This window comes from Acipenser ruthenus, chromosome 3, assembly GCF_902713425.1.
Source record: "Acipenser ruthenus chromosome 3, fAciRut3.2 maternal haplotype, whole genome shotgun sequence".
In the NCBI taxonomy this organism is placed as follows: domain Eukaryota; kingdom Metazoa; phylum Chordata; class Actinopteri; order Acipenseriformes; family Acipenseridae; genus Acipenser; species Acipenser ruthenus.
Genome location: NC_081191.1, coordinates 87,064,431 through 87,084,020, shown reverse-complemented (window position 1 = coordinate 87,084,020; position 19,590 = coordinate 87,064,431). Strand labels below are relative to the sequence as shown.

The window sequence follows — 19,590 nt, the reverse complement described above, 5'->3', positions numbered from 1 at the left end:
CTAGCTGTCCTTACTAGGATATATAGCCTTGTAGGCTATGTGTACATCTTGATTTTTGTTTTTGTAACTAACTAGATAAATTAACTAGACATTGCAAGATTTGGAGAATAATTTAATAGTTTAATATCCACGTTTAAAAATACAATTTTATTGAAGCCAAATAAATTAAACCACGAAAAACGCTGCGCGTACCTGCCTGTTTACATTGATTACAGTGCTCTCAGCGGCAGACCTATAAGCATCCAAGATGGCGGACCGAAATCTCGTTCGACTGCACTGGTGGATCTAGTTCTATGTAAGTCTATGGTACGAACCGCTGCATGGAAGTAGAATATTTTAATTAAATACGGTATTGTTATTTACGCCGCAACTGGAAGTTGACTACAGGTCCACCGCTTGGATTAAACCAAAGAGTCTGAACAGACCGCGGATGTTTTTTGAGAAAACTGCATTACTCATGGAATACTGAGGTAAACACCTAGCAACACAAGCTAGTTCTTCATAAAATCAGGATAAAACTATTAGAAAAATGTCTTTTTTAAAAATTTTGTTTAAAATTTCCATATTCTAATAGCATTTGAACCCTCAGGAGCCTTCTCGCCTTCGACTCGGGCATGTAACTGCACGAAGCGGGCATTACCACACGATTAAGCCCGCTTCTTCTGGCTCAAATGTTTAATTTAAATCTCAAATCAGGGATTTAAATTTTATCACAAACTTTATCCATAAATAAAACACAATTCATGAAACAATTCTATGATCAAATGTTAAAATTGTGAAATCCTATTTTGAAACTGCCTGTAGATTCCTGTTACTCTTCTAAACTACTAATGCATCCTCCGCAGCTAAACGTTGTGTTTGTTGATTGGTTATTTTAAAAATCAAAACGGTCTCTGGTTGGGCATCAAAATACTATGTCAACGTCAAAGTAAGCAGACACTGCGCATGCGGCTCTGCTTTACCCAATCAGAATCCTGGCCAGCGCACAAGTCAGTGTGCTGGAAGAATGAGTAACGAGATACTTCTGGGAAATGTAGTGGAGTAAAAAGTACAATATTTTCTAAACAAATGTACTTGAGTAAAAGTACAAGTATCCCAAAAATAAAGTACTTAAGTAAAGTACAGATCCCAAAAACAAATACTTACATGTAAGTAGTGTAAGAAAGTATTTCTACTTTGTTACTTTTCACCCCTGATGTCTGCTAAGAAATAATAATAATGTATCATATTTTTCCACCATTAAGAAAATAGTATGGTATTTTACATCTTTTTAAATTTAATTTATCATATTTTCCAGTCTTTTACAAATACTGGATTTTCAAATACGCGTTAATGTAATTTATGTTATTTTTCCACCAGAAAATAGTATGCAAATATTTATTATATGCATTACATTGGGTCTTGTAAATTGTTTTACTTGTGCAACTTTGTGGAGGACTTTTCATTTTGCCTTGTTTGTCGTGAATTGTTTTTTTCTTTTTATACAAATTGATTGTCTATTTCCAGTTTAAGTTTGCAAAATAATTATGTATAATTAATGGTAAACGTACCTCTGTCTGACAATAGGAAAACACCCATCTGATCACAATTGAAGCTGTGTGGTCTGGTGGTTAACGAAAAGGGCTTATAACCAAGAGGTCCCTGGTTCAAATCCCAGCTCACTCGCTGACTTGCTGTGTGACTTTGAGCAAGTCACTTAACCTACTTGTGCTCCGTCTTTCAGGTGAGACGTTGCTGTAAGTGACTGCAGCTGATGCATAGTTCACACACCCTAGTCTCTGTAAGTCGCCTTAGAAAAAGGCCTCTGCTAAATAAACAAATGACAATAATAACTGATTGCACCAACACCAAAATCTGACAGCGTAACACTTTCAATGTGACAACGTACCGCTTTTCTGACAGTTTTGGAACGTGTACCGTATTCTAACAATGTACCACTTTCAAACACTACACCATTGCGTAAGTTGCAAGCCTGCCACGTAATAGTACTAATACGTGTACCACAGGTTGTAAACCACTGGTCTATAGGATGAATGGGCAAACATACATGCCTAGTTGAAACATTTGTTACTGAATTCATTATTCAGTATTTTTAAATCAGCATTATTGAATAGTTATAGAAGACTGTAGGCAGTGGTGTAGTGGTAAATAAAAAAGTGGGTAAACACTCCTGTTTGGTGGAGTTGAACAGAGAGATTGAACAGATAAACATGAACAGATACATTGTTATTGGCCCTCAGTCAACCAGAGCCCCCCACCACCCTCCTCCCATACAGTTATTTCCCCTCTCAGGTGCTCAGTGTTGCCAGATCAGAGGTTTTCCCTCCAGATTTAGGTTTTTATTCCTTACTCGGGGATTTCTGGAGGTAAGAATTTAACAAAGTTTTTTTCTAAAGATAAATATGTATTTTATGAGTTTTTTATGATTTAAAATCCTCTTCAGTTCATAATGAATTCAACTCCCCCCCCCCCAGCCCTCCCTTTACAAACATGGCAAACATGTAAGAAAACATCGCAACCCCAGGAGAAAATATACAATGTTGCGAAGCCCAGGAAACTGCACTCGTGTGAGACATACACTGTTCTATCTCCGCTTTAGAGTGTGAAAGTGCTTAAGAGAAATGGCTGCACCATATAAGCAGAAATACTCACCAGTTTGGGAAGCTGAGACAACATCTAGTTGCAGACACCTTAGTCTTTATAAATATTTTTAAAATACAGTATTTCAAATGAAAATCTTATCAATCTGCTATATTTGAATTCAACTTATGTTTGAACCATGGTTATTATGTTCATCATACGGCTGGATTTTCAGTCTTTCAAAAACATTACGTTTTTATTTTACTTTTTGGATTTTCAGCTTTCATAATCTGGTTGTACAGAGCCTTTAACGAATACAGGCTTTAGGTTTTACCACATGTTTGTCTGTGGGCCAAATGAGCCATGCTGAAGATCTCCGATATTTGATTCTGACTGCTAAGTGGTTTGCTGAAGAATTTAATGACATGGTAATCATTACTAAATTTAAAAAAAATTGGAAATACGGTTTATTGCAATACTAGTGCACTTATTGATGCTATAACCTCATGTAACTCCGGTCATAATCTCCACAATAAATCAGTTAAGATTTTTTCAGGTTTATTTTTGATGTCTATTCATGTTTTACTGCATTCTTACACACACACACACACACACACAAAGAGAACACGCAGTCATGTTATGAAGGCAGAATCACTTGGACTCTTTGAGACCCAAGTTAACAACGTAGACCTATCAGCTACTAGGAACTGGACAAGCTTAAATGGGCCAAATGGCCACCTCTTGTTGATCAGTGTTCTTATGTTTTTATGTTCTGTCAGTAAAACCACCATTTCAAAATAATAAAGAGACATTTTAAAAGCTCAATAACGTGTTAATGCGAGGGTTGAACTGATAATGACCCTCTTCTCAGGTGGTTGAAGACACTCGGCTCACCTTGGACATCACGATGCACCTGAGGCATGATTTGTGTCAGTACAACACAGGCCTTTTTGTGTGTTTTTGACTACATTCCATTAGGGCTGTCAGTTAAGCCTCCAAATAGTACCAGGCTAACCGTCTTTCCAGGACCGGGGGGGGGGGTTCTGCCTGGCTCTCTCTATTTATTTCTATGGAGACAAGATGACAAAAAAGTGTTCACCACAGTTTAAAAGACACAGTTAAACTTGCCTTTTTTAAAATACAAAATTTAAATAAATGCTACACTAATGTTTATTTAAAAAAAAAAACATTGGAATAAATAAAATCGCTACTGAAAACAATACTAAAATCACATTAGATTCTATTTAAAATACAGGAGCTCCTTGTAGCAAAACGAGATAGAATAGGAATCAAAAGAAAATAAAAAAATGCACCAAAACAATGGAAAGCACTAGGGATAAAGGCATAAAGGCTGTATAAATAGCTAAAAACAGGGGTGTTTTGCAAACAGCCAGGTAGAGAAAAACAGTAATCACTTCCCTGTATTTCTATTGAGCTCACCTAATTCATACTGCCCTGTTGTTGTTGCTGTGCTTGGTTCCAAACTTGGATCCACGCCACTCCTGTCCCTGGCTTCTCAGTATCCTGTGTTGTTTTTCTTTCCGTTTTCCCATTTCTTTTTCCGTTCTCCCATTCCTTTCTTCTTTCTCTCTATGTCTTCTCTCTTTCTTCATGTTAAATACAGACGCCCCTCTGCTTCTATCCTACCTACCTATTGTCAGCCAACCTATATTATTTAAATCTGTACCTGATCCAATCATTAGTCTGCTTATAGCCACGTCAGTAAAACCACATCTCCCAGAAGCCATGCTGCTACCACATCTAACCCAACCCAGACAGCCCCGTGCCTATACAAAACAAACAATCCTCTTTGTGACAAAGCAAAATGTGTAAAATCAAAAGTGTTATTAATAATAAAACAACAATAATAACATACAGTTATAAAATATGCTCCAATATAATATAAATAAAAAAATGAGAAAAAAATACACATACATTATCTAAAATCGTCTTTTGCACCTCTGTAGTATCTGGCTTTGTCGCGTTGGGTGGCTTTTTCTGCTTGCTCCCCTACTTTGTCGTAAGCCAGGGCCAGTCGTTCGTGATGGGACTGCACCCACTCTGTACTTACTTCTTGGCCCACCCGTGCTCCCAGCGACACTTTTACTGGCAAGCGTGCATTTTGGCTAAACATCAAGTAGAAGGGCGTGTACCCAGTAGTTGCATGGACTGCATTATTGTAGGCATGCATCCTCTCAGGCAAGTGCCGCATTCATTGGCCCTGCTGCTCAGCCTCCAAAGTCCCCAGCATGTTCAGAAGGGTCTGATTAAACCGCTCACAAGTGGTGTTTCCTTGTGGGTGGTAAGGCGTTGTACTTCCTACAGCCGTAATATTGACAGAGCTCTGCCATCAGTGCAGACTCAAAGTTTGGGCCCTGGTCCAAATGAAAGCATTCAGGGCACCCAAAGGGCTGAATGATGTGCTGTCAGAGTGCTTGTACAGTGGTACGTGCTGTCAGGTCACGTGTCGGGATAGCCCAGGCATACTTGGTGAATAAGTCTGTAGCCACCAAGATATTCTGGAACCTATCAGTGGGTCGACTGAAGGTGAGAAAATCAATGGAAATTACCTCAGTGGAGCATGAGTGGTTGGTTACTGGTACCAGTGGTGCCTTACTCTGTGGTCGCGCCTTCCTCAGAATACAGCGTTCACACATTGTCAACCAGTGCGACATATCTTTATCCAACCCAGGCCAGTAGAATTTTCTCTGCAGTATCGAAAGAGTCTTGTCTGCTCCCAAGTGCCCGGACTGAACGTGGTAGGCCCCCACGTCAATCACTTCTGCTCCTGAGGGACCAGAATCTTCCTGAGTTCCCGGGTCCTGAAGATGTCACAACAGAATTTCATCACAGAGGTCCAATCGAGGCCATTGCGACAACAGCCTGATTACTTCTCTGGTTTCTTGTTTTCTTTCATCAGCAGTAGGCACCTCCTTACGTCCTACATACAACTGTACCCACGAGAGCATGGGGTCTGTCTCCTGGAGCACCTCCCATCGTTCAGGGTCACATGACAACAGCAGCACATCCGGGGTCACAGCAGCCACCTGGGCAGTAAGGCTCAATCCTCGCTCTGGGCACTCCACCTGTTATGCTTCCTGTAAGGGTAATCGGGACAGTTCATTAGCATTCATATTGACCTTCCCTGGTCAATACTTAATTCCATACTGATAATTAGCAAGCTGAGCTGTCCACCGCTGCTCAGTTGCTTCCAATTTAGCTGTTTGAAAGTGGACTAATGGATTGTTATCCATGTAAACCTGGAATTGGGATCCCCACAAATAATCTTTGAATTTTTAATTGACCGCCCACTTGAGAGCTAGCAACTTCAGTTTGAATGAGCTATAATTAGCATCATTCTGTTCGGTGCCCCTTCTTGCTAGCATCTGTGTATAACCGAAAAGGCTGGGAAAAGTCTGCAAACACGAGTACAGGCACATCCATCAGTCTTTGCTTTAATATCTGGAATGCCTGCTTGCAATCACTGTTCCAAGTAATATGGCAAACCTTCTTACCTTTCTTCAGTATACTTGTCAACAATGCATGGAGTGGTCTTGCAATCTCCGCAAAGCCTTCAATGAAGCGGTGATAGTATCCGTCAATTCCTAGAAACAACCTCACCTGTCGTACAATTCATGGCACAGCTCAATCTTGCATGCTGTGTACCTTCTCAGGGTCTGGGGACACCCTTCAGCACTCACCACATGTCCCAGGAACTTCACCTGCTTCTGGAATAGACACCACTTCTCAGGTTCCAGTTTCAGCCCATACTTAGACAGCCGTTCAAACACGTTCTCCAAGTAACAGAGATGTGTTTTGAAGTCTGGGGAGAAAACAATGACATCATCCAGGTAAACTAGCAATTTCAGTTACTAACCCACCCAGACAGCTTTGCATGAGTCGCTAGAAAGTAGCGGGGGCATTACAGCGTCCAAATGGCATTCTGTTAAACTCGTATAAACCGATAGGGGTATGTGGCGGAGTGTCCCTCCCCTATATATTTGTGCACTGTTTTTGTATTATTGTTTGCGGCGCGGATAAAGGCGCCGCATGTTTGTTGTTGTTTTTGTGTTTTTGGAAGACCCCGTTAGGATGCGTGACTGATCAGCTAGTGATTTATTTAGCTACCTGACAGTCACACATCCTTATTAAACTCGTGCAGACGGTGACCATCTCCCGAGTTAATTCATTGATTGATTGTTGCTAATCGGGAAATGGTCACTGTATATAAACCTGCAGCTCTCTACCCTCAGGGGAGAGTGTCAGAAGCGAGAGGTTTTGAGCGAGCGAGCGAGTGAGCGAGAGTAAACAACTGCTAAGTATCGTGCTGGGGTAAAACCAGCACGCTTATTTGTTTATTTATATTTGTTTGGCCAACGTGCCCTTTTGTTTTGTAGTGTTTTGTTGTTTGTTTAAATCTTTTGTTTTTGTTTTTATTATTTAATAAAAGCAGCTGAACGCAGTAGCTGACCTATATTTAAATCTGTACCCGATCCAATCATTAGTCTGCTTATAGCCATGTCAGTAAAACCACATCTCCCAGAAGCCTCGCTACTACCACATCCAACCCAACCCAGACAGCCCCGTGCCTATACAAAACAAACAATCCTCTTCGTGACAAAGCAAAATGTGTAAAATCAAAAGTGTAATTAATAATAAAACAACAACAACAACAACAGCATATATTTATAAAACGTGCTCCAATATAATATAAATCCAAAAATACACATACATTATCTAAAATGTGCTCAAAATAAAAGTGCTCATAAAAGAGCTGCATGAGTAGTGGCATTTTTCAGTCACTCTGTGATAATTGCAGTTATGTAAAAGCTTCTGCCTAGCAATTGAATGCGAGGGGTAATTGCGCCTTGGTAGAGTCAGGAGAAGAAAAAAACATTTGCAACAAGCCTAAAGCAAGTTTAACATACTAAAGGGGTGTTACTAAATATTTATTCCAAACAGATTACAGTACTTTGGAATGTAATCTATATAAACTAGACATGAGTTTATGAAAACCGTCTTTTTTTATTCAGTGACAGCTGCAGCATCATGCATTGCATCCTGTTAATACTGTACCACCTATCCTTCATTATCTGTGAAACACACAATGCGGAAATCCCTGCCTAAAACATCATCATCATCACCATAGTAATAATAATAAAAATAATAATAATAATAATAATAATAATAATAATAATACATTGATTTACTTACTACAACATACATACATAACTGATCATTTTGTTTATTTTTTTTAACGTTATTGAATATTGTTAAATATTCATTATATAACAGTTAATTTTGAAACTCCAAAGAAGCTATATACAGTCAGTTTTCTTCAATGTGCACAATTTATTTACAGGCTGTTTGCCAGGAATACAAGCCTGTCGTCCTGCTCTGGATTCAAGACGGCAAGTGTTTTTGTTTGTTTACATCGAATACACAGAGGAGCGTACTTACAAAGCATTTTCAAAACTGATTCGCTGGTAGGATGGGACCAGCAAACCAGATGCTAGTTAACATGAGCAGGAAAAGAAGAGCAAGCCCACTGTTTGTCTGGCAGAAATACTGTAAATAGCAAGGCAGGGCGTTAGGTGCATTTTCGTTTATAAACTTGAATAATGTTATTAACTATGCGTGTTACAAAAATGTAATTATTGAATCGATTATACAGCATTTATGTCGATGTATATAATGAGGAATGGAATCGACTGAAAAATCAATTTTCGATTTAATTGTAGCAGCCCTACATTCCATCCTATGAGCCACGCGGTCACACAAGGATATCGCTGTCTCTGGAAAATGTTTGTGTGTTTTGCGACAGCGACAGCATGGAAACCTCAGTGACTTCATAATAATCCCCTTGATTTACCAAACTCGTACAAGCAAAAAAGCAATAGCTTGATCAGTAGGCAAGCATCTTACAGGGTGAACCGAAGAAGCACTAGCTTCTCAGCCAGCGTTTACTAAGTGGTAGCAATTAGCTGACTTGAAAGAGAAGCACAGCACATTAATATTCAACATTATGCTTTAGCGTACAGTCCATCACTGCTTGGATTACACAGCAAGCCACTCTCGATTGAACAGGATTTAATAAAGATTGATCTTCATCAATATTATCATACTGTTTCAACAAAGAGTTTATTTTTGAGTTTTATTACCCCCATGTAATATTCTTTCTATAGAACCAAGTTAATATTTATTACAACATTTCAAAATAAAACCAGAAGACAGTTCCCAGCACAGATGATAATTTAAAATTCCCAGTAGGTAGGTCCACCAATAATCCCCCAATTTCCCATCCAAATCAATAGGACACTGGGACCCCAGGCTAATCCATACTCTGGCCCCCCTACAGAGGGAAGCTGCATTGCAGACAGTAAAGATGTATTAATGTATCCCGGGCTTGGCTAACACAGTTTGGAAAGCTTGCACACAAGGTCAAGGTCAGAGATTCTTGAACTAGCTCCATCAATGCAAGAGTGCACCAAGGTCAGCAACCGACAGGCCATCTTTATCAGGAGAAACTAACACAGCAGCCAACTACTATACCTTCATACGTTTTTTTTAACCTAAATTATTAATTCGAAAGTAGTAATTGCACAAACAGGATTCAACACACACCACCACTAGTACCCCAGAAACCAATTAAACAGTCTCAGTGGAAGCAAAATAGATATAGATAAAGGCAAAACTAGAAGACTGTTTATCTAATCTCACCAATGTGCGCTCGCAAATTATTATGCTCATAGATCAGTAAAGAGTCAGCGTGTGTTTTCTGGGGGGAACGTTGGTTATAAAAATCTGTAATGGTGTCTGCTTCGTTTTGCCGTCGTTATGAACCCGAAGACAACATTTGAACTTGAACTTAAACTTGAACTTAAAATAAGATTACAATAAAATGAAAATATAAATACACACTTTTACCATTGAATAAGTGAAGCAACATAATTTAAACAATAAGAGATGGAATGATAGAAAATATGTGGCCCAGGATCTTGTCTTCCAGGTGAGGCTCCTACCAGCTGTGAGAGGTTAACCAAGACGAGAGGAGACGGAGGGGAGGAGGGGGGATTAACTGCACAATAAATTGAATGAGGAAGGGAGTTTAATGGGTTAATGTAGTACATGTATATGTAGTAGTATAGGGTCCTGTTTTGATCTTGTTGAGAAGTTGTAATCATTGCAAATGAGTTAAAGGAAGGCAGGTTTACAATATAGAAAGGAATTGCTGTGCCCAGCACTCCAGGTAAGCTGCGTACTGGGTATATTACACATTGAAAAACAGGAATTACATATGATATTTAATGCGTAAACAGTACACATAGCAGCTTGAGTTTGCATGTTATCAAACTTCATGTACTTCATTGGTTCCTGTTGTGGTCAACACAACAGGTAAGATTCATGAGATTATTTTGTTAGCTACCACCACTTTAAAAATATATCTCTGTGTAAAAGCTAAACTGTACTGTACATATTCCTTTTCTCCCATTCCCTGGGTGCTGGAGGATTAAAAGACCACAGAGATGAGTAGATGAGAAGAAGGAGAGCATTTGTCTCCCTGGCACTCCTGTAGCCGGTACCATGTCTGATTTTCATCAATCTGGGGATAGCATCTCTTCCTCTAGCAGTGGGGCTCCAGGCAGCCCCAGGGCAACACCTAACCCTGTAAACTCCCAGTGTATACCCAGACCCGTCGACTCTCCATCACTCTCACATAAATCTTTCTACAGAAAAGCTTGAGGGCAAGAACGAGCGACAGCGAGAGAATAACCCAAAAAAATAGAAATGATATAAAGATGGTCCCCTTGAATAATTTAGAATAATCTTATTTTCCAGTTTATTAATCTTACCTTGCTGTCCAAGTCCTGACACAATTGCCTCAATCGCCTTTTTGTGTTAAACTTTGACTGAGTGACATTGTTAGCATGGGTTTCCAGGGGCAAGAAATAGCACACACCCACAACTGCCTGTGACGCCCACCCTGCCTTGACATTGTACCCTCCATTGCATTGCTAGCTTTCAGAATGTAGTCCATATTGTAAAAGTTTACTTGCAAAGGAGAGCTGTGACACGCACAGCAGTGAGGGTACTGTCGTATCATCTTCATTGACTTGAGTCAACTTCCAACTCAGTCAATACGCAGACCAAGAGGAATACTGCACAGCACAGGAGACACACAGAACATCAGTTTTTCGATGCTGACAATTAGAAGACAGTACTACGATGGAAGCTAAGGGGAGTACAGGGACCTGAGTGAAACACAATGAAAACTATTCATATCTAACATTTCAATTAGTGCTTTGTGTCCAGTTGCTGCATGGATTGGTCTGAACTACATCTCAACAGTGAGGATGAATTCAATATGTGCTCCTGGATGTTTACAGAGGTTGAAATAACCACAGCACTCTATGGAATATTCTGTTTATATAACAAGTATCATTTATCAAAAATAAATTATATTTAGCAGCTGAATTCAGAGAATTACTTTCCATTTCTTAGGTCAAGCTCTGCATCTGCTTTAAGCAACACAATGGTGTAATTTGGAACAGTGCGATGCGGTCTGGTCATTCTGCCATTGGATATGAATGAATGCAAGAAAAATGAGATCTAGTAAAAACAATAAATAAAAAAAATGTTCATGCAGCAACAAAAAAATCACACAGCAAAAAAAATATTCACCATTCAGCACAATGTGAATATTTTCATCATCCAAGATACTGATTTCCTTCGAATTTAAGACACACTTTTATTAACAATTTTTTGCTTCTCAAAAATAGCCTGTGTCTTAAATTCGAGTACAGTAGTGATGCATGTATTCAAATCGGCAACAAAAGACATGACTACCTGAGTACACAAACAGCAACGTGACTGACTGCTGAGAGAAGACGAACAAAGACGTCACTGCCCGAATACACAAGCAACAACGTGACTTACTGCTGAGAAAAGACAAATCAAAACATTACTGCCCGATCTCGAATCACCCATGACATACAGGCAGTCATTTTCAAAGAAGCGTTATTAGCTTCCTGAGGAATTCAAAGAGAATCTTTTACAATCTCAGCATTTCTAACAGACAGTACCAGCTTGGACTGATCGGAAATGCTGATCAGACCCCCGTATTTTTTCAACATGCCAAGCAATACCACAGTTCACAAATTGGGAGAAAAACAGGTGTGAGTAATCTCGAGGGGAAATGAGAAGCAACACATAACTGTACTGCTGTGTGATAGTAGACTGCCACAAACTGTCTCCATATGCGTAATTGAGGTTGTATCTTTGTTAAGATTTGGGATGCGTCTTAAATTCGAAGGAATACTGATACTTAAATATGTTTGCGTTCCCATACATTTCCTGTACTCTCCGCCATTTCATTTTTGTCCAACTCCCATTACGGTGAGTCATTTGCGACTGAGGCAGAGAAATTTCTCTCAATACTTACTCCAACCTCGTACCATCGGAGTCCCATTTCAATCCACGTTGATATCGATGCAGGAGGAAGTTGAACGGGACAGATTTCAAATCACTTTTAACTACAGCAGAACCTACCATATCTGATCTTATGATACAATACCCTCTAGAGATGGAAATTGATCAATGCACATTTTATTATAGGTCTAAAACAGTAAATTTAGCTCTTAGCAGGACAGAATGGATTCAGTTGCAAATTATATACAAAGAAATGGCCCATCTGGGAATTCAGTTCCACTTTTACATGCTGTTCCTTCACATAAAATGTGTTCAATAAACGAAAACAAGAAAACATAAAGCAAGGGATTATATTAATATAATTACTGTACCATTAAGAAGCTAAAACAAGATTTGTTTGCCACCCTCCAAAGCCAGTGTGTGTTTGTGTACGTGCTTTTTTGTTGTTTTTTTTAAATGCCATTTCTGTCTCAGTTAACAAGCACTTACTGTGGAAAAATCTGGCGGATTACTTTGGCATGGACTGACAAAAAATGGTAAGAACTGTTTTTCAAATACTGATTTGTAAATTGCCAAATACTGTATTACAGTACTTTGTTTTTAATACTTTTATTGCAATGATTTTCACACATTAGTATATGTGCAGTACTTTGGTGTTTCAGACACACTGCTGTTCCTGACTTTGTTCATCTATTATGCTCTGATGTTCAAAAAGCGTCATTTTCATATATCTGATGGACCCCTGGAACCCATCAAATTGGATATGACAGGGATTCCATATGCAGACAGGCTAAAATGATTGAATCTCTTCAGTCTTGAACAAGGAAGACTACGCGGTGATCTGATTCAAGCATTCAAAATTCTAAACGTTATTGACAAAATCGACCAAAGGGACTTTTTTGACCTGAAAAAAGAAACAAAGACCAGGGGTCACAAATGGAGATTAGATAAAGGGTCATTCAGAACAGAAAATAGGAGGCACTTTTTTACACAGAGAATTGTGGGAGTCTGGAACCAACTCCACAATAATGTTATTGAAGCTGACACCCTGGGATCCTTCAAGAAGCTGCTTAATGAGATTCTGGGATCAATAAGCTACTAACAACAAAACAAGCAAGATGCGCTGAATGGCCTCCTCTCGTTTGTAAACGTTCTTATGTTCTTAAAAAGCTCTGCAAATGTCCGTGATATTCTTTGAGCGCTGGATGCGGAAGCAGCTATCTTGTTTTTTTATGGTTGTGTTATCTCAGTGGTCCCGGGGCTATGTGTATTGCTCAGATCCAGCCCTTTTTTTTTGGCTTCTCTCGGCTCCTGTCGGTCTCACGGCCATTGAATGGTTTTCTTGTCTTTTTCTGAAGAAAAAACGACTAAAGACTTTTGTTTTACGTCTTCTTGATGATATCGGACCGGAAAGGGAAAATTGTAGTCGGACCTCGTCCGACATTGGACAGCAAAGGGTTAAGAGACAACAGCAAAACCCTGCTTTGAGGTGCCAAAGACTAAGCCTTTTGAAGGTCTAATGTCCTTACAGAATTCTATTGTGTGTCTGAGACAGACTTTTAATTATTTCACTTTTAAACTCTACAGTTTTCCCTGCAAATAAATACCTCTGTTTATTACTGCAGTAAAACTTAAATAAATGCAACACTGTGGCTTTTTTAGTTTTAAATGTAAAACAGTTGCTTTTTCTTCAAAAGCCTCCATATTTTTGGCTCACAAACATCATCCCAATTAAAGTCACTACCTTTCTGATAAGAACTGATACTGCAGACAATTTTTCTGATTTAAATGAAATGCTCGCTTGGCTGCCAAGTTTTAATTAATTTCTATAATGTGATAAAGAGAACGGACATTACACCATATACTCCCTTATTTTGTTACCAAAAGGTATTTCATCAGTTCATTTTTAAAAGATCGCTCATTATAGAAGTCTCGCTTCGAATGCCAGAACCTATTTTTTTCATGCCCATCACCACTCTGCTACAAGCAGGTAAAGAAGAGGTCACAAAATTAGTTATTTTTCTTCAGTAGGTCTACTGTATACTACAGTTATTAAATCCAGTTTACACGTTATTGTCTTATATTCAAACATAACAGTTCCTCTGTTATGATAAAACATGTACACTTATATTCTGTTTGAATTATTGTAGAATACCTGTGTTTACCTTAAAGACTACTTTCAGATCAAGCTTACTTCTTTTCTAAATAAGAAACTTGACTATGAATACACTCTCAAGCAAAATAGATACTTGGTTCCTTTCTTTACAGTTTTTACTTGTTACAATAAAACTCAAATAGATATAACATAGCTAGGGCTTCTGTTTTCTGGGTTTTATTAATTGTATTTTTCGGTGCTTATTTTTAGCTATTTTTGAGTTTTAGTGTCAAAATATGTATAGTAGTAACTGGACAGTCCTTGCACACTTAAGTTGTACCTTCTTTCCTTTGCTGTCTTCCACAACGAAATCCCTATGCTCACGGGCACATTCTTCTGGGGTTTTTGTGTGTAGGCATTTTTGTACATTTCGCCAGAATTCTGTTTTAAATCCTCCATATCTTAACATTACACAGCAGCACTGGGAAATGTATTTATTATTATTTTTGTGGTAGGTTTTATTTTTGTTAATGGGAAAAGGGTAAAGTCAACATGAATATCAATTTCCACAGTTTTTCCGGTGTTTTCCAGTGTTTATTGGCTATCCACCAATTTTAATTTTATTTTGAATCGGGGGTGTTTTATTGGGTTTTATCGGTTAAAACCAAAAATCAGAAGCCCTAAACATAGCTCTTTCAGTTTAAAACATTGTTCTGTCTAGAAAGGGTTACTTTTTCTTTTTGTTAACTTGCAATACCTAGCCTCTGTGTTTAGTTTTTAAGTCAGGCCTGTTTTCAAAAAGTTATATGCACCTAATAATGAAGGCACACAGACAAGCCTTTTTTTCTAACATTAACATTTGTTCAGTTTTCTTAGTTCAAATCCTTGTAAGGTTGCTCATAATTTTCTACAATAGTATTTCTACTGCTTATATATTCTTTAAAACATAGTACAGCTATTACAATAGTTTAACATTGTCAGTTAATACTGAACTCTCTTATTTTTAATTGTAATATGTTCTTTCAACAATAATTGTTTTATTTGTATAACAGTTTAACTTAAAATTATTTTATAACATGTATTTCTAAGAGCCTGATACCTGCAAAAACTTAAACCTTGTAGCTGGGCTCCCATCTCTACATTCTCATTCCCATCATCAGTTGGAAGACTTCAAATAAATTAAGCTGTTTCTATCAAAGAGACATCTATCTCTGCAGCATACACCTTTCACTCAAAAAAGGTGCTTGCATCTTGTACAAGGGACAATGAGATTCTGGGATCAATAAGCTACTAACAACCAAACGAGCAAGATGGGCCGAATGGCCTCCTCTCGTTTGTAAACTCTTATGTTCTTTCTTATGTTCTACTGTATATCTGGTGGCAAGTGAAAAGCAGGCATAAGAGGAGTATACCATTTTGAATTTGAATAAAGAGTTCATCCCTTCCTGCTGTGTATTCAATATTATGATTTAAAAAGGCAAGAGCATTATACCATGTTTATCGCTGCATGCTGTCTTAACCAGAAATGTAGTTGAGTAATAAAATCTGCAGGCTTAAGATCCAATTTTACCCAGTTTGACCTGCTCATCAACTTTTCCCCCGAATTTGAAAATAAATTCTCCAAATCTGATATTACACATGTGCTAGCTGCAAAGAGGGAAAAAGAGTTTACAATTCCAGAACGGTTTACATGAGAAGCTACTGTTGATTTTAATCATAGGCAAGGCTGGTAAGAATGAGAAGAGCAACTGGACAGTGGCAATATGGACGAGATTTCAGTTGAGTTCCTGTCCAGGTAATATGAAGCATGCAAAAGACATCAGGAAGAGAGAGAGAGATGAGAGAGGGAGAGGTAAAACTTGTGTCTTCATCAGTGCAATGATAGCCCTTAGAAAAGTTTACCACAGTAAATTTGCACAGTACATTTTGCAGATTTCCCATGGTTATACTATGCATTTATTAAATGCATAGTTTACCATAGTTTGCTATATTTTTAAATATAGCAAAAGGCTTTACCATGCTTAAGGCTTTACCATGCTTTTGCTGTGCTTTATTACACTTTAACCATGAGAAACTTTCACAAGAGAGTAGCCACCTAAATGAGTGTCTACTTGACTTTTATTATATGCTATGTTTCCTATATGTATATCTTATGATGAAGTCTATGTATAGTGAGAAAGAAAGAAACTGGATTAATAAAAAAAATGCAGAACTGGGATAAGGAAGAAAAAAGAAATGCAGGCATGCAGAATAAGAGAAACAGCAAGAAAGAAGTAAAGCTGTAGAGGAGGGGAAGAAAAAAGAGAAAAGAGCAAATGAGGCATCTTTCATTTGTTGTGACAGGATCGGCGATGTCTGTTTTCCTGCTAAAGCAAACAGCCTCTCGCTGGGCGGGATTATGGAGCCTAATGAGCGCACTCTTGTTTTGTCTCATGCCAGTGTGGAGAATTGCCTGGAGACAGACCTGCTGCATAATGAGGTCCCTGTGACAGGGACTACCCTGAGTGAGCAAGTTTAATAATTACTACTGAGCCCTCTAAAGAATAGGAACATGTGTAGAACTGTCACATCATGGTCTTCACTCTGCATCATTGTGATCTGCATGCTGATTAATAACTCCACTGTCCCGCCACTACAGGAAGGTCAACTCAGAGACCTGGAGTGATTGGCCAGCAACACTAAAACTTAAAAAGAAACATATAAGCCCAGATACATGTATTGCATGGACTGTCTGCTGAGCTGCATGTGAAACTGCTGGGAGGCCTCAGTGAAACATATGAATACATTCTCAAAGCATTATACTACAAAACGTCAACAGCACTTTTTTTCTAAATGGAAAATTCACTAATTAAATAAAACTAATAAGAGTTTAACATAACACTTAATATTTCATTCAGACCTCTGAATTAACAGTCTATTTCTGTTTATTTCTGGTTTGATAACTTTATTGGGTTTGTTTCTCCTTTCTGAAAAAAAAGTGCTAATGACGAATTTGAGTAAATAGCTTTAAGAATGTGGCCCTAATTGTTTCATTGATTAATTTACTCATTAGTTTAAGCTGTGTAAAAGTACCTGAGTGTGTTTGCTAGGTTCTTACAAGACAGGCAAGCCTGTGTCTCTAATTATGTCTGCACCATATGGGCCAATGCACTTTCACCACCAAGCACCAACCCTTACAAGGTCTCCTACCCTCTACAAGTAACCTGTTCCTGGTTTCTTTACTGCCTTCCCAATATAGTTTCACATTCTGCCCCTCTTCCACTATAACACCTAAAAGGTGCAGTACAGCAGCATGCTCTGGCGAACATACCGCTTGGTTTAAGGGCTGCTGGAACTGTATATGGTCGAGTAGGATAAATAAAAGGACGAGCTCCCAGGGTTCGGCAATCAAGCTGTGTTTATTCACCGACAGGAATCCAAGGAGACACATATTTGCGCTTTCCTACTTGCTTTAGTCTAAGCATTGGCTGAGTAAACATACTCATAATACATAGGACTGGTACAAAATAGATAAAGGTTCTTAATATTGTTGTGTTAGCTAAATAGTATTTCCACTGCAGAGTGAGTGCTCACACATGCACCATACTCCCCACCTTGCTCCATCTCTCACTCTCAAGTGATACTTATGAAGCTGCACATAGAAAAGGGACGGCACACTCATAGTGGATTGGCTAATCCGAAAGATGCTAGTACAGTAAAATAATATTTTAAATATACAGTTCATTATAATGTGCTCTGGACCGTCTTCATTACAGTATTTGTATAGTTTATCTCTTGTGTGTGTGTGAGTGTATATATACTGTATGTCTCACGTATTGTTGACCAATTGGTCCACATGGTGAAGGAAATCATTGATAAATGTGTTGTATGACCAGGGCCCCGTCTGAGTAATGTTACGTTAAAAGAAAATGTTTAATGCAGATGTATTTATTTTTCACCCATGCTTGCAGTGTTTTATTTTTATTTGTTTTCATAGGCTTTTCAATTTGAAATCATCCTTCCCAACACACACATCGGATGCTATCTGAGACTTCCCTGCTGTTCGCCACGTCTGTCCCAGGTAATCTCCCCTGTCTCACGGCAGCGCTTGTACCACAGCCAGGGATTTGAGTTTAGAGTTTACTTTTGCTGTTGAAGGAGACATCGAGGAAAGCTGGAAATCCAGAGGTTAAATGACCTTTGCTCCACTCTGATTGGCAACTGAAGCATTCAATTCCTGCCTGGAGCGTGAAGGTTGGGTCGCTGAGTGTTTGTTCAGGCCGGGAGCTTTGCCTTTGATCCCTCTGAGCTGGTGAAAGTACCAAGTGTGAGGCTTGAATGGCATCCGTTTGTGTGTAGAGAGACAGAATGCAAGTAGTTCCAAGTGGGTAAAATAATCAATGAGTGAGGGGAGACATAAACACAGAGGGATGATTTGTTTATGTCTTTACTCACACAATCATTATTTGAGTTACCCACGAAGAACCTTTGAGTTTTCTGTTTCTACCATGCGTAACAAAACATTTACTTATGATGACAGATTTCATTAAGGAATGTATTTTTGTTTAATGGATTAAATATTGCCATTGCTTTGGGGAGCTCTGAATTCAAAGCTTGGTGAGGCAGCTATTGTGACGTCACACTGGCCATTGAAATATGAAAAATAAATACGATTTGAAACACCCAAACCATAGTATATACAGTGCCTTGCGAAAGTATTCGTCCCCCTTGAACTTTGCGACCTTTTGCCTCATTTCAGGCTTCAAACATAAAGATATGAAACTGTAATTTTTTGTGAAGAATCAACAACAAGTGGGACACAATCATGAAGTGGAACGAAATTTATTGGATATTTCAAACTTTTTTAACAAATAAAAAACTGAAAAATTGGGCGTGCAAAATTATTCAGCCCCTTTACTTTCAGTGCAGCAAACTCTCTCCAGAAGTTCAGTGAGGATCTCTGAATGATCCAATGTTGACCTAAATGACTAATGATGATAAATAGAATCCACCTGTGTGTAATCAAGTCTCCGTATAAATGCACCTGCACTGTGATAGTCTCAGAGGTCTGTTTAAAGCGCAGAGAGCATCATGAAGAACAAGGAACACACCAGGCAGGTCCGAGATACTGTTGTGGAGAAGTTTAAAGCCGGATTTGGATACAAAAAGATTTCCCAAGCTTTAAACATCCCAAGGAGCACTGTGCAAGCGATAATATTGAAATGGAAGGAGTATCAGACCACTGCAAATCTACCAAGACCTGGCCGTCCCTCTAAACTTTCAGCTCATACAAGGAGAAGACTGATCAGAGATGCAGCCAAGAGGCCCATGATCACTCTGGATGAACTGCAGAGATCTACAGCTGAGGTGGGAGACTCTGTCCATAGGACAACAATCAGTCGTATACTGCACAAATCTGGCCTTTATGGAAGAGTGGCAAGAAGAAAGCCATTTCTTAAAGATATCCATAAAAAGTGTCGTTTACAGTTTGCCACAAGCCACCTGGG

The 19,590-nt window shown here is 38.7% G+C and overlaps 1 long non-coding RNA gene across 1 annotated transcript; it reads left to right on the top strand.

Annotated features, from left to right (window-relative positions):
* Positions 1–257: 257 nt before the first annotated feature.
* On the top strand, positions 258–18,154 carry LOC131732895 (uncharacterized). Its single transcript, XR_009325889.1, has 3 exons — positions 258–470; positions 16,544–16,608; positions 18,081–18,154. It is a non-coding gene; the product is annotated as an uncharacterized LOC131732895 (long non-coding RNA).
* Positions 18,155–19,590: the final 1,436 nt, after the last annotated feature.